Genomic DNA, 10,352 nt, shown 5'->3' with positions numbered 1-10,352 from the left:
ACGGGCCTCTAACTTGTGTGAAGATTTAGAGGATGAGGAGAGTCTACTAGATGAGGACGTAATTGAGGAACCTTTAAATAAACTAGCAAAATGTTAGGCGCGGCGGCACGCCGCGCCTACACTCTTGACAGTGGATGAAAGATTGCTTTAAAAAAAGTCTGGAACACGGCCACATAGAAGGGATCAAACTGCCCTTAAAGAAGACCAATTTTATTGTCTCTTCACTTTGTTAGTTCTAATGAGCTGAACAATTACTAAAATAAGAAAATGAACTTAACACAACATGGAGTATAATGAAGTTCTCTACAACACGTAGGCTGCAATAGTAGTGGCTCAGCTTTCTGTTCTTCTTTCGCTGAATAACATTCAGGATGCGTAGCAGTGTATTGAAATGACCGACAGAAAAAACACATAGTAGCATCAAGAGATAATTTCAGCCTTCCCAATGTACAATATTGCTTCTACATTGCTAAATGCTCAGAACCATTAGCTGCATCATCGGCATAAAATGATAAGTCATAACAGGCTCCTATTACGAAGTATAGCAGAGTCAAACACAAGACAAATTATATTTCAGAAATCTTCACAGGTGAAATAGCACAAAAGTTAGCTTCAGCTTTGATCCCATATCTACAACATGTAGGAACTTTCAAACTCTTGCACAGTAATATAGGAACTTTCAAGTAACTTCAGTACAGACTCAAAAGTGGAACTAAATTTGGTATTCATGTTTTAACATGTACTATATACAACTATGAAGTTAAATCATATACATTTATTTGGGTTTAAAATGCGTTATGACCAAAGACGGTCATACCAGGAAGCAGGCCAACTACAGTAGCCAACTTTCTGTTCTTTTCCTTCGAAACCACAACCTGCAGAAATGGATCACATTAGTATTGAAGAAGGGTAACAATTAATATTCTTATTCAGATAGGCATGGTGCGCTTTTGAACACCTACAATGTTTCCATTTATAGTACTACTCCTTAATCTAATTACATCGATCCTTTGGATAATCATGGTTTTAGGTCCTTAAAATGCCAAACATGCTTTAAATCATCAGAATTTTGTACGCCGCTATGGAAAAGGATCACAAGGATTTCTCATAACCCAAGAATATGATCAAGCACCAGCATCTGAAGTTCAACAAACAGGGCATGACATTAGTTTTAGTTATGAAATCATGTGATGATTATTATCATCAAATATGATTTGATATACTGCACACAGTAATTAGATACAATAAATATGTCGATGCAACGTCAGTGGCATTATCTAACAGTGGAATAGTTAAATAATTCATACAGGAAATTAAACTACACGAAAAAGTGAAAAGTAGAGTGAGCATGTATATGTGTAGTAGCATAGATAAAGCATGATAATTTTCTTTTGTATATTAACTGCTATAGGACAATATAAATCTTTCTTCAATGGTTAGATGCTTAAAATGAGAAAAGAATAAAAAAAGATTGCATGCCACTATTTACTCACAACAATATATGCGTTGTAGCGTAGACAAAGCATGGTGGGGTGATATTGTCAAAAACTCATGGACTGAAACAACAAAATCATGGTTCATCTGAGTCTGTGCGCCGCTGTGCTCGCTCCTGCTTCGGGCTTCCGCGACTGACCGCTGTCGAGGTCTCGTGTAGTCTGCGTCGTTGATGACATTGTAGTGAACATCATCAATAGTTACACATAAAACATGTACTTTTAACCTCCATGTCTGATCCAATAAAAAAGAACCAGCAAAATAGTCATACACTATTACGTGTTAGAGCATAAATAATTTGGCTTTTCAGCATCAAACAACCCAGTTTGGTAACAATTAATCTATCTGATACCATGTATAAAAAACATGCATTTCATCTTCTGAATATTGGTACAAATTATATATGCCAAAAACTTATTGGCATACGGGAATCTCCTTCTAGATTGTCACAAAATATCTAAGGTTGAGTAGTGGATCTAGGGAAAAGTTAGCAAGCAAGCAAGAACGAACACTGCCTCTTATCTTAAACAAATTTTGTCCTAGATATGAATTTCAGATGAAAACACATGATGAATAAACAAATGGTCAATGCACCGCAAATATTTTCATGCCATCTTTTTATGTGTATATAACTAATCATGGTGCATGTAATGTGAGATTATAGTTGTGACTTTCAAATATAGTACTAAATTATCAAATATTAGAGAAAATCCACTCAGGAGTTGGTCTTAGGAGTAAACTACCAGGAAAATGGCCAGGTCACATTATGTCTCTATCGACCAACAACTTGTCTCCTCATGATGTAACTAATTTCTGAGATATAGAAGTACAAAGCATCAGTGGAGAACAACCCAGTGATAAGCGATATTAGCCGATCTGGGAATGTCTAAAAACAAAGGTAAATGTGTAACTCTTTTCTGGCCTTGTCATGTCATCAAAACCAAATGCACCTTACTCCATTAGTTCTTATTTTGTGGTCTCGTCATAAAAAGGAGGATTTTGAAAGTGTTTCCTCACAAAAGAGATATTCTTACCTTTGTTTCAAGAAAGTGCAAAGGCAGTTGTTCAACCTATCATCTCTATGTAGTTTTCATCGAAAACAAGAAATCACTGTAGGTATAACATAAATGAATGTGTGTGCCATTACTGGAACATGGAAAATCTAGAAGCATATTTCATATAGCTAGCTTATCCATCCAGAATAAGAAATAAGGTTTAAATAATCAGTTAAACAACCTATGAGGAGGCATAGTTGGCACTTCATTTTCTCGATGGCTTCCGCTTTTTAAATTTGCTTGCTGTAGCAAATAGATCGAAAGAAATGCATTAAGGAACCTAGGTGTATGAGTATATGGTTGAAAGCAAATATCAAAGGGTTATTATACAGATGTAGGTGCAAATATTTATCAAAGTTTAAATATAAAGGAGCACACAGGATGGACAGAGAATGGATATACATATAATCAGTCTGGGCACACAATCAACATGGCTTCTCCTTCTTTGTTTTCCATGTCCATTGTGGCCTGTCATTTCTGGCAAATAATTCTATCGAAAAAATGCCCAACTCGGTTAAAATATTGCACAAGAACCTGCAGTACATGAATACCTAGTTAAATTGATGGAAAAATTACACACGGTCACTTTTGAATATCGGAAGATTGCCATCTAAAGCATAGTTACCAAAATGGACATCGTGCAAATCTTGCACAAGAACCTGCACTACGTCAATACCTAGTTAAACTGATGGGAAAAATTACACGCAGTCATTTGTGAATATCAGAAGGGTGCCACCTAAACCATAGTTTAAAAAATGGATTGTGCTCAATTCGGTTCAAGAAGATAGTCCAAAATTCTACCCCATGGCCAATCATAAACATTAGACTAACTACCTGAATTAATTACTGTATAATCAAAAGACGAACTCAGCATTTTATTGCGATAAGATGTGCTGGATTGACAATTTATTTTCCCAACAGTACACAAATCATATTTACCAAGAATAGTTCAATCAATTATGAACCATACGGTGGTGAGGCCACAAACACTGGCAACTGATCCATAGCATGAAAAATGACTAAGGCAAAATCCACCAACTACAGTGAGTATGCCACAATTATGGCTAGATACCTCAAATTCAACAATGATCGAACCATCACTGCCGCTGCAGATTATATTGACGACTCGAAGCTGACGCAACAAATTGTTGCCCAACTATCTAGTCAGAGGAAAGATTAAATGACAAATTAATCATGATTTGGTTTTATATGTGGAAATTCGACCACGCACAAGTAGTAAAAGATCTCCATATCAAATAAAATCCCATCGACCCCAGCCCAACCAGTTGTGCGCGCAATTTCCCAGCAGGATGCATCACAATCCAAGTCAACAATTTGGATCGAACAGAGGAAGCAACGTGAGCGGGACTTACCGGAACATAAGCAATGCAGCAGCAAGGGGCGGCCAAGATGCGGATAGCGGCGGCGACCATGGGGACAAGATGGGCAGATGTGGAGGAGGGGAGCGGGACCGGCCAGGTACACGCCGAACAGGTGCGCCCGGCAGCAAGATCTCAGCAGCGTCGAAATTGACCCTGATCCGGTCGAGCTCGCGGCTGCTCGCTAGCATCCGCACCGGCACGTCGGCAAAGCGCAGCACGGCAGCGCACACGGACTCCATCTTAGCAGCATGGCCACGGGTCGCGGAGCAGCCCCACGGTGGCCAAGGAGCCACCACGCAGCTTGCCCCTGCCATGAAGAACGGCACCCCCTCGCAGGTGCTCGCGATGCTGAGGACCTCCCCTGTCGACGGCTTCGATGAGCTTGCTGGCCGAGCCATATTTTTTTTCGATAAAGGATGCTTTATTACTTCAACAAGCAATTACATTCAGCCTCTGCATAACCAGGATGCACACAGCCGTTTGTTGTCTCAAGAGTCCAGAATTACAAAAATAAAAAGGCGAAATACATATCGGAACGATGAATCATATGACGCCTAAGATGTGGGAGGAGCTACTATCCGTAGACTATGCTGCCACCCATGTAGGGAAAAAGTATCCCTCGCCGTATCCTCCAACCGTGTACAGACCTCCGTAAATAGGTCTCGGTTCTCCACACGCTGAAGAGGTAACCACGAACGGAGAATACCCGTGCATCTGTAGATGACCTGCAACAAAGAGCAATTTTTGTCATTAAAGATCTTGTCATTTCTACATAGCCAGAGCGCCCAGATAACTGCTAGCGCCCCCATCCTAAGAAGCATTTTAAACCTTGAGTTAATACCATGAAGCCAATTGCCAAAGACATTAGCGACACTAGTCGGCGGATACAAGGTAGACGCTACTTGGATGATTGACCATATAGATCTCGCAAACTGGCATTGGAAGAATAAATGTTTGATGGTTTCATCATGATGACAAAAGACACATCGTGTACTTCCGTGCCAATTCCGCTTAACAAGATTGTCTTTGGTGAGGATAACCCCGCGACGAAGATACCATCCAAAAATTTTAATTTTTAATGGTATCTTCATCTTCCAATTTTTATTATTATTATCAACTGGTAAATCAGAAAGCAGGATCGCATTGTATAAAGATTTTACAGAAAAAGTACCATCTACATGGAGGTTCCATTGAAATTCATCTGGCTCTGGTGATAACTGAATATCTCCAAGCCGCTGAATTAGATTGTTCCATGCCACAAGCCTTTGTCCTAGTAAAACCCGTCTGAACGTCACATTCGGGGGTGAAGTAGCCATTACAGTTGCAATGGTATCACCTTGGCGATGCGCAATTCTATACAAAACGGGATACTGTTCACTTAGGGGAGCATTGTCGAGCCAAGCATCTTCCCAGAACCGTATCTGTGCTCCATTCTTAATGGAGAAAGTCCCATGTCGAAAAAAGTCAGTTTTTGTCGCCATAAGACCAGCCCAGAAGTGTGAATCCCCAGGTTTCCAAACCACCTGAGATAATGTCTTCGAGCCGATGAACTTTCTCCGAAGTATAGTTTGCCAAATCTCATCCTCCGTAAGTAGCTTAAAAAGCCATTTACCCAGAAGAGCTGAATTCTTGACCTCCAGGTCATGAACTCCAAGCCCTCCTTGATCTTTGGGACTACAAACTATACTCCATTTAACCAGTCGATATTTCTTTTTCTCGTTGTTCCCTTGCCAAAAGAATCTGGATCGATAATAATCGAGTTTATGCAGAATTCCTTTTGGTAGGATGAAGAATGATAGCATATACAGTACCATATTAGTTAGTACTGAATTAATGAGTACCAATCTTCCACCCAGGGACAACAAGTTACCTTTCCAACTACTGAGGCGTTTTTGTAATCTTTCTTCCACTAATTTCCATTCCGCAATTGTCAGTCTCCGATAGTGAATCGGAATACCCAAATAGCGAATCGGAAATTGGCCTTGCCCACAACCAAATAACTCTGTATACAGAGCTACATCGTCTTGGGCATCACCGAAACAGAACAATTCACTTTTATGGAAGTTAATTTTCAATCCTGATAATTGCTCAAAAGCTGCTAAAATTAATTTCAGATTTCGAGCTTTTTCAAGATCATGATCCATAAAAAGAATTGTGTCATCAGCGTATTGAAGGATACATAAGCCACCATCAACCAGATGTGGAATCACACCTTCAATCTGACCATCAGACTTGGCTCTCTCTATGAGTACCGCCAACATATCCGCTACGATGTTAAATAACATCGGAGATAGCGGATCTCCTTGGCGTAACCCTTTTCGTGTTTGGAGGTAGTGTCCGGTGTCATCATTAACCCGGATTGCAACACTACCTCCATACACGAAATCATGAATTAGAGCTCGCCACTCAGGCGAAAAGCCTTTCATCCTGAGTGTCTGTTGAAGGAAAGACCATTTAACTTTATCATACGCCTTCTCAAAATCAAGCTTTAAAATAACCCCATTTAATTTCTTAGAATGCATCTCATGTACCGTCTCATGCAAAACCGCTACTCCATCAAGGATATTATGTCCTTGCATAAAGGCTGTCTGCGATGGTAAAACAACATGATCCGCAACCGTATTAAGTCTAATGGTGGCCACTTTCGTGAAAATCTTGAAACTTACATTTAATAGGCAAATGGGTCTATATTGTTGGATCCTTTCTGCCTCATTAATTTTCGGTAACAAGATAACTTCACCAAAATTTAGACGAAATAATTCTAGTTGTCCAATGTGTAAATCACTGAACAAATCTAGAAGGTCCGATTTAATAGAATCCCAGAAGGTTTGATAAAACTCTGCTGGAAACCCATCTGGACCCGGTGCTTTGTTGCATTCCATTTGGAAAACTGCCTTCTTAACCTCTTCCTCAGTATAAGGTGCGGTTAGCAAGCCGTTTTCTTCCAAAGAAACTTGGGGTATATCACCCGTTAAGTCCTCGTTAAGAGAGAAAGTACTTTCCTCCGGAGGACCAAACAGACCCTTATAATAATTAGTAATGTAAGACTTGAGATGCTCATGGCCTTCAATCAACCCTTCATCTTGAATAAGAGAGTGAATACGTTTTTCCGGTGTCTCCCATTAGCTAAGCCATGGAAATACCGCGTATTCGAGTCTCCTTCCAAGATGAATTGAGCTTTGGATCGTTGATACCATTTGAGCTCCTCTTCGCGAAGAAGACCCGCCATCTGTTCATTGGATTGATTTTTAAGCTCAATCTCATGTGTAGACAGGGGTCTAATCTCCGCAACAGCCTCAAGCTCATCAATCACATTTGATAAGCGAGACTTTTCTTTTTTAAGAATACCAGCCGTATGGGCAGCCCAACCAGAGAGATGTTTGCGCATAGAACGCATTTTATTATTCCATCTCAAAATGGGCGTACCCCCCCGACCGGTCTATCCCAAACCCTTTTAACCATATCATGAAATCCCTCTCGATATAACCAGCCAAGTTCAAATTTGAACGGCCGTTTACAAACGGGTGTGGGATTCCCGGTGGTTAAAAGGATGGGAGCGTGGTCAGACAGTTTTTCAATACGTTCTAGTGCGCGGACTGACACCATAGGGTATTTATTTTCTCATTCGGTATCCATCAATACGCGATCTAGTTTCTCATAGGTGGGCTCCGGCAAGCTGTTTGCCCAAGTAAACTGTCGACCAGTCATAAACACCTCTCTTAAATCAAGGCTATCAATGACAGCGTTGAACAAGAAAGGCCAATGACCATCAAAGCGGCCTTTACTTTTCTCATGAGGAAACCTCAACAAATTAAAATCACCTCGGATTAAAATCGGGTAAGGATTATCTTTTGTAAGGTTTACTAACTCACGTAAAAAGTCAGCCTTAAACACTTCCTGGGCGGCACCATACACAGCGACCAGACTCCACGTGAAACCATATGCTTTGTTCTGAATGTCGAGCTTAATGTGGTACTCTCCATCAGAACTAGCCAAAACGGTCATGGTGTCTATGCGGACGCCAAGTAAAATGCCCCCTGACCTACCACGGGGCGGGCGAGAAAACCACTGAAAGTTAATCCCGCCTGACAAACGGTCGAGAAAACTTTGAGAGAAATTTCGCTTACCCGTCTCCGATATAGCAAGAAAATCTAAATCATAATCTCTACAACCATCAGCAATGTGGGAATGCTTAGCCAAGTCACGAAGACCTCTGCTATTCCAGAACATGCCATTCATCGAGAAACTATTTTAGATTTAGAGTTCTTGCCATACCTACGAGATTTCTTTCCAGCCGATGATCGAGAACCACGTTCGGATGCTTGTAAATCAGAACTAAGCTCCACGTGTTCTAAATCAACTTCTGAAATGTTGTCAATTATAGCCGAGAGAAATTGACCATCTAGGATGTCATCATCATCATCATCGTCTATAATTGCCGTTTCAGGCCCAGTGGAGACATTCGGAACAACCGTTAAACGGTCAAGCTCCGTTTGTCTCAACACATTAGCCGAAACAGAAATCTCATCACACCGAGAACCCAAGGAAACCCCTAGGCTACTCAAATTAGAAGAAATACGAGTATCTGAAAAAGAAACAAAAGACTTAGACGGTTATTTAATACCTGCCGTGTCGAGGTTCATCTCCGCCTTGCGTCGCATGGCTCTCTGATCATTGAACAATGCATTAGCAACATCAGCCACTTCCCCATCAAAATCTCCCATCACTTCATGTCCCAGTGACTGCTGTGTCACAGGGGCGCCCCCAGCCACATTCTCCCCCTGCACTTGCAGCTCAGCGTTGAGATTCTGGTCGTCCTGCCCAAGCCCGTGGCCCAGACGAGATGAACGAGGGATCGCCAGCTTGCTGGTCGCGTCGTCCTCCTCCTCAATAGCCAGCTGCAGAAACCGCAGCGTCTCCGATGGCGGATCCGCGGCCCCTTGGCTGTTCCCCAGCGAGTTCTGGTGGGAGGAGGCGGGAGAGGCGACGCTGAGCTCGGCCCGCCACTCTCAGAGCATCTGGTGGACCTGCTCCTCGAGTACGGCGGCGTCGGTGGAGCGGCTCTCCTGGCGGGCGGATTGAAGGCCGGAGAAGATCTCCTGGAGATCGTCGACGCGGGTCTTGGCGCGGTCGCGGAACTGCCTGTGCCGCGACGACGAGCGAGGGCTCTTCCCCGTCGCGGAGCCGCCGCCGCCGCCGCCGCCGGCCGGATCGCCCGCCATCGTGGCACTGGTGCGGTTGCGGCGATTGGGACCCGTCGCGGAGCCGCCGCCGCCGGCCGGATCGCCCGCCATCGTGGCACTGGTGCCGATGTGTTTGCTACCGCGCCGGCTGGGTGCGATCTCTTCCTCTTCTCCCTGGCTCTTCTCACGATGGCCTCCGGGGTGTCTTCTCTCGTGCGTCCTGCCTCCGGCTGGTTGGGTGCGGGTTGGTTCCGGCTTTTTATAGGCAGGAGGCGAGCTGATGGATAGCATGGGGCGCGTCTTCTACGGAGAGTTTATCGCTGCGGAGAGGTTTATCACGGCACGGCGCCCCCGCGCGTTAACTCTCCATATGGGAGGACATATGCGAGGAGGTCCGTGCCGGCACGGCTGAAAGGCTTGCCGTCGCCCTGTGCCATGGCAACGGCCTGTCTGATCTCTTCCGCACACCGGCCCTGGACATCGTCGGCGACCTGGCGCCGCATCCACCGCAGCAGCGGCATCGAAGACATCAGTGAGGCCTCCCGACATTTCCTTCTGCCCGCCGCATCAGAGGAGATAAGGGACGGGGAGGAGATAGAGGCAGTAGGCTCGGGCACAAACATGGGTGACGGCATGGATGATGAATCCGCGCTTTGGAGCGCGGCGCCGCCTAGGATTTCTCTGCTGCCGCAGCCTCCCCCTCTCTCCGCCTCCAGCCGCTCGCCCGCTAGCCCTGGGGACCTAGAGTGGGTGGGGTTGCTGCAGGCGATGGAGACACAGCCGCCTGCGGCGAGCCACCGCTAGACGCATGATCTTGCCGCCCGGAATGGAGAGAAGTGCATGAAGCTCCTAGGGCACCGGCTCAGCCGCCCGGTGGAAGATGGCATCGGCGTTGCGTCTTTTTGAGCGTCGGCGCTGCGCCGAAAGAGAGCAAATGGGCGAGATGGGGCAAGTAGAATGCATTGAATTTGTGATGATGGCGGAACCAAGACCACCGCTTTGACCGCACAAAGTCCAAGATCTCTGCCTAGCCCTACGCTGCTAAATGTACATGCGAAAGGACCATGAAGCAGCACCGCACGGATCTGAAACGCGTCTGAAAATTCTCAGAGAGCACCCAAAGTGTACACATAGAAACTTAGAAGAAATCGATATATATATGAAGTGCATACGTGTCAGATTCACGTTAATTTCCCATACACCTCAGAATTATGAGAAAAAAGATGTTTGTTAAGGTT

The sequence above is a fragment of the Lolium perenne genome, chromosome 3, assembly GCF_019359855.2.
Source record: "Lolium perenne isolate Kyuss_39 chromosome 3, Kyuss_2.0, whole genome shotgun sequence".
NCBI lineage: Eukaryota > Viridiplantae > Streptophyta > Magnoliopsida > Poales > Poaceae > Lolium > Lolium perenne.
Note: the sequence above shows the minus strand (reverse complement) of the source record.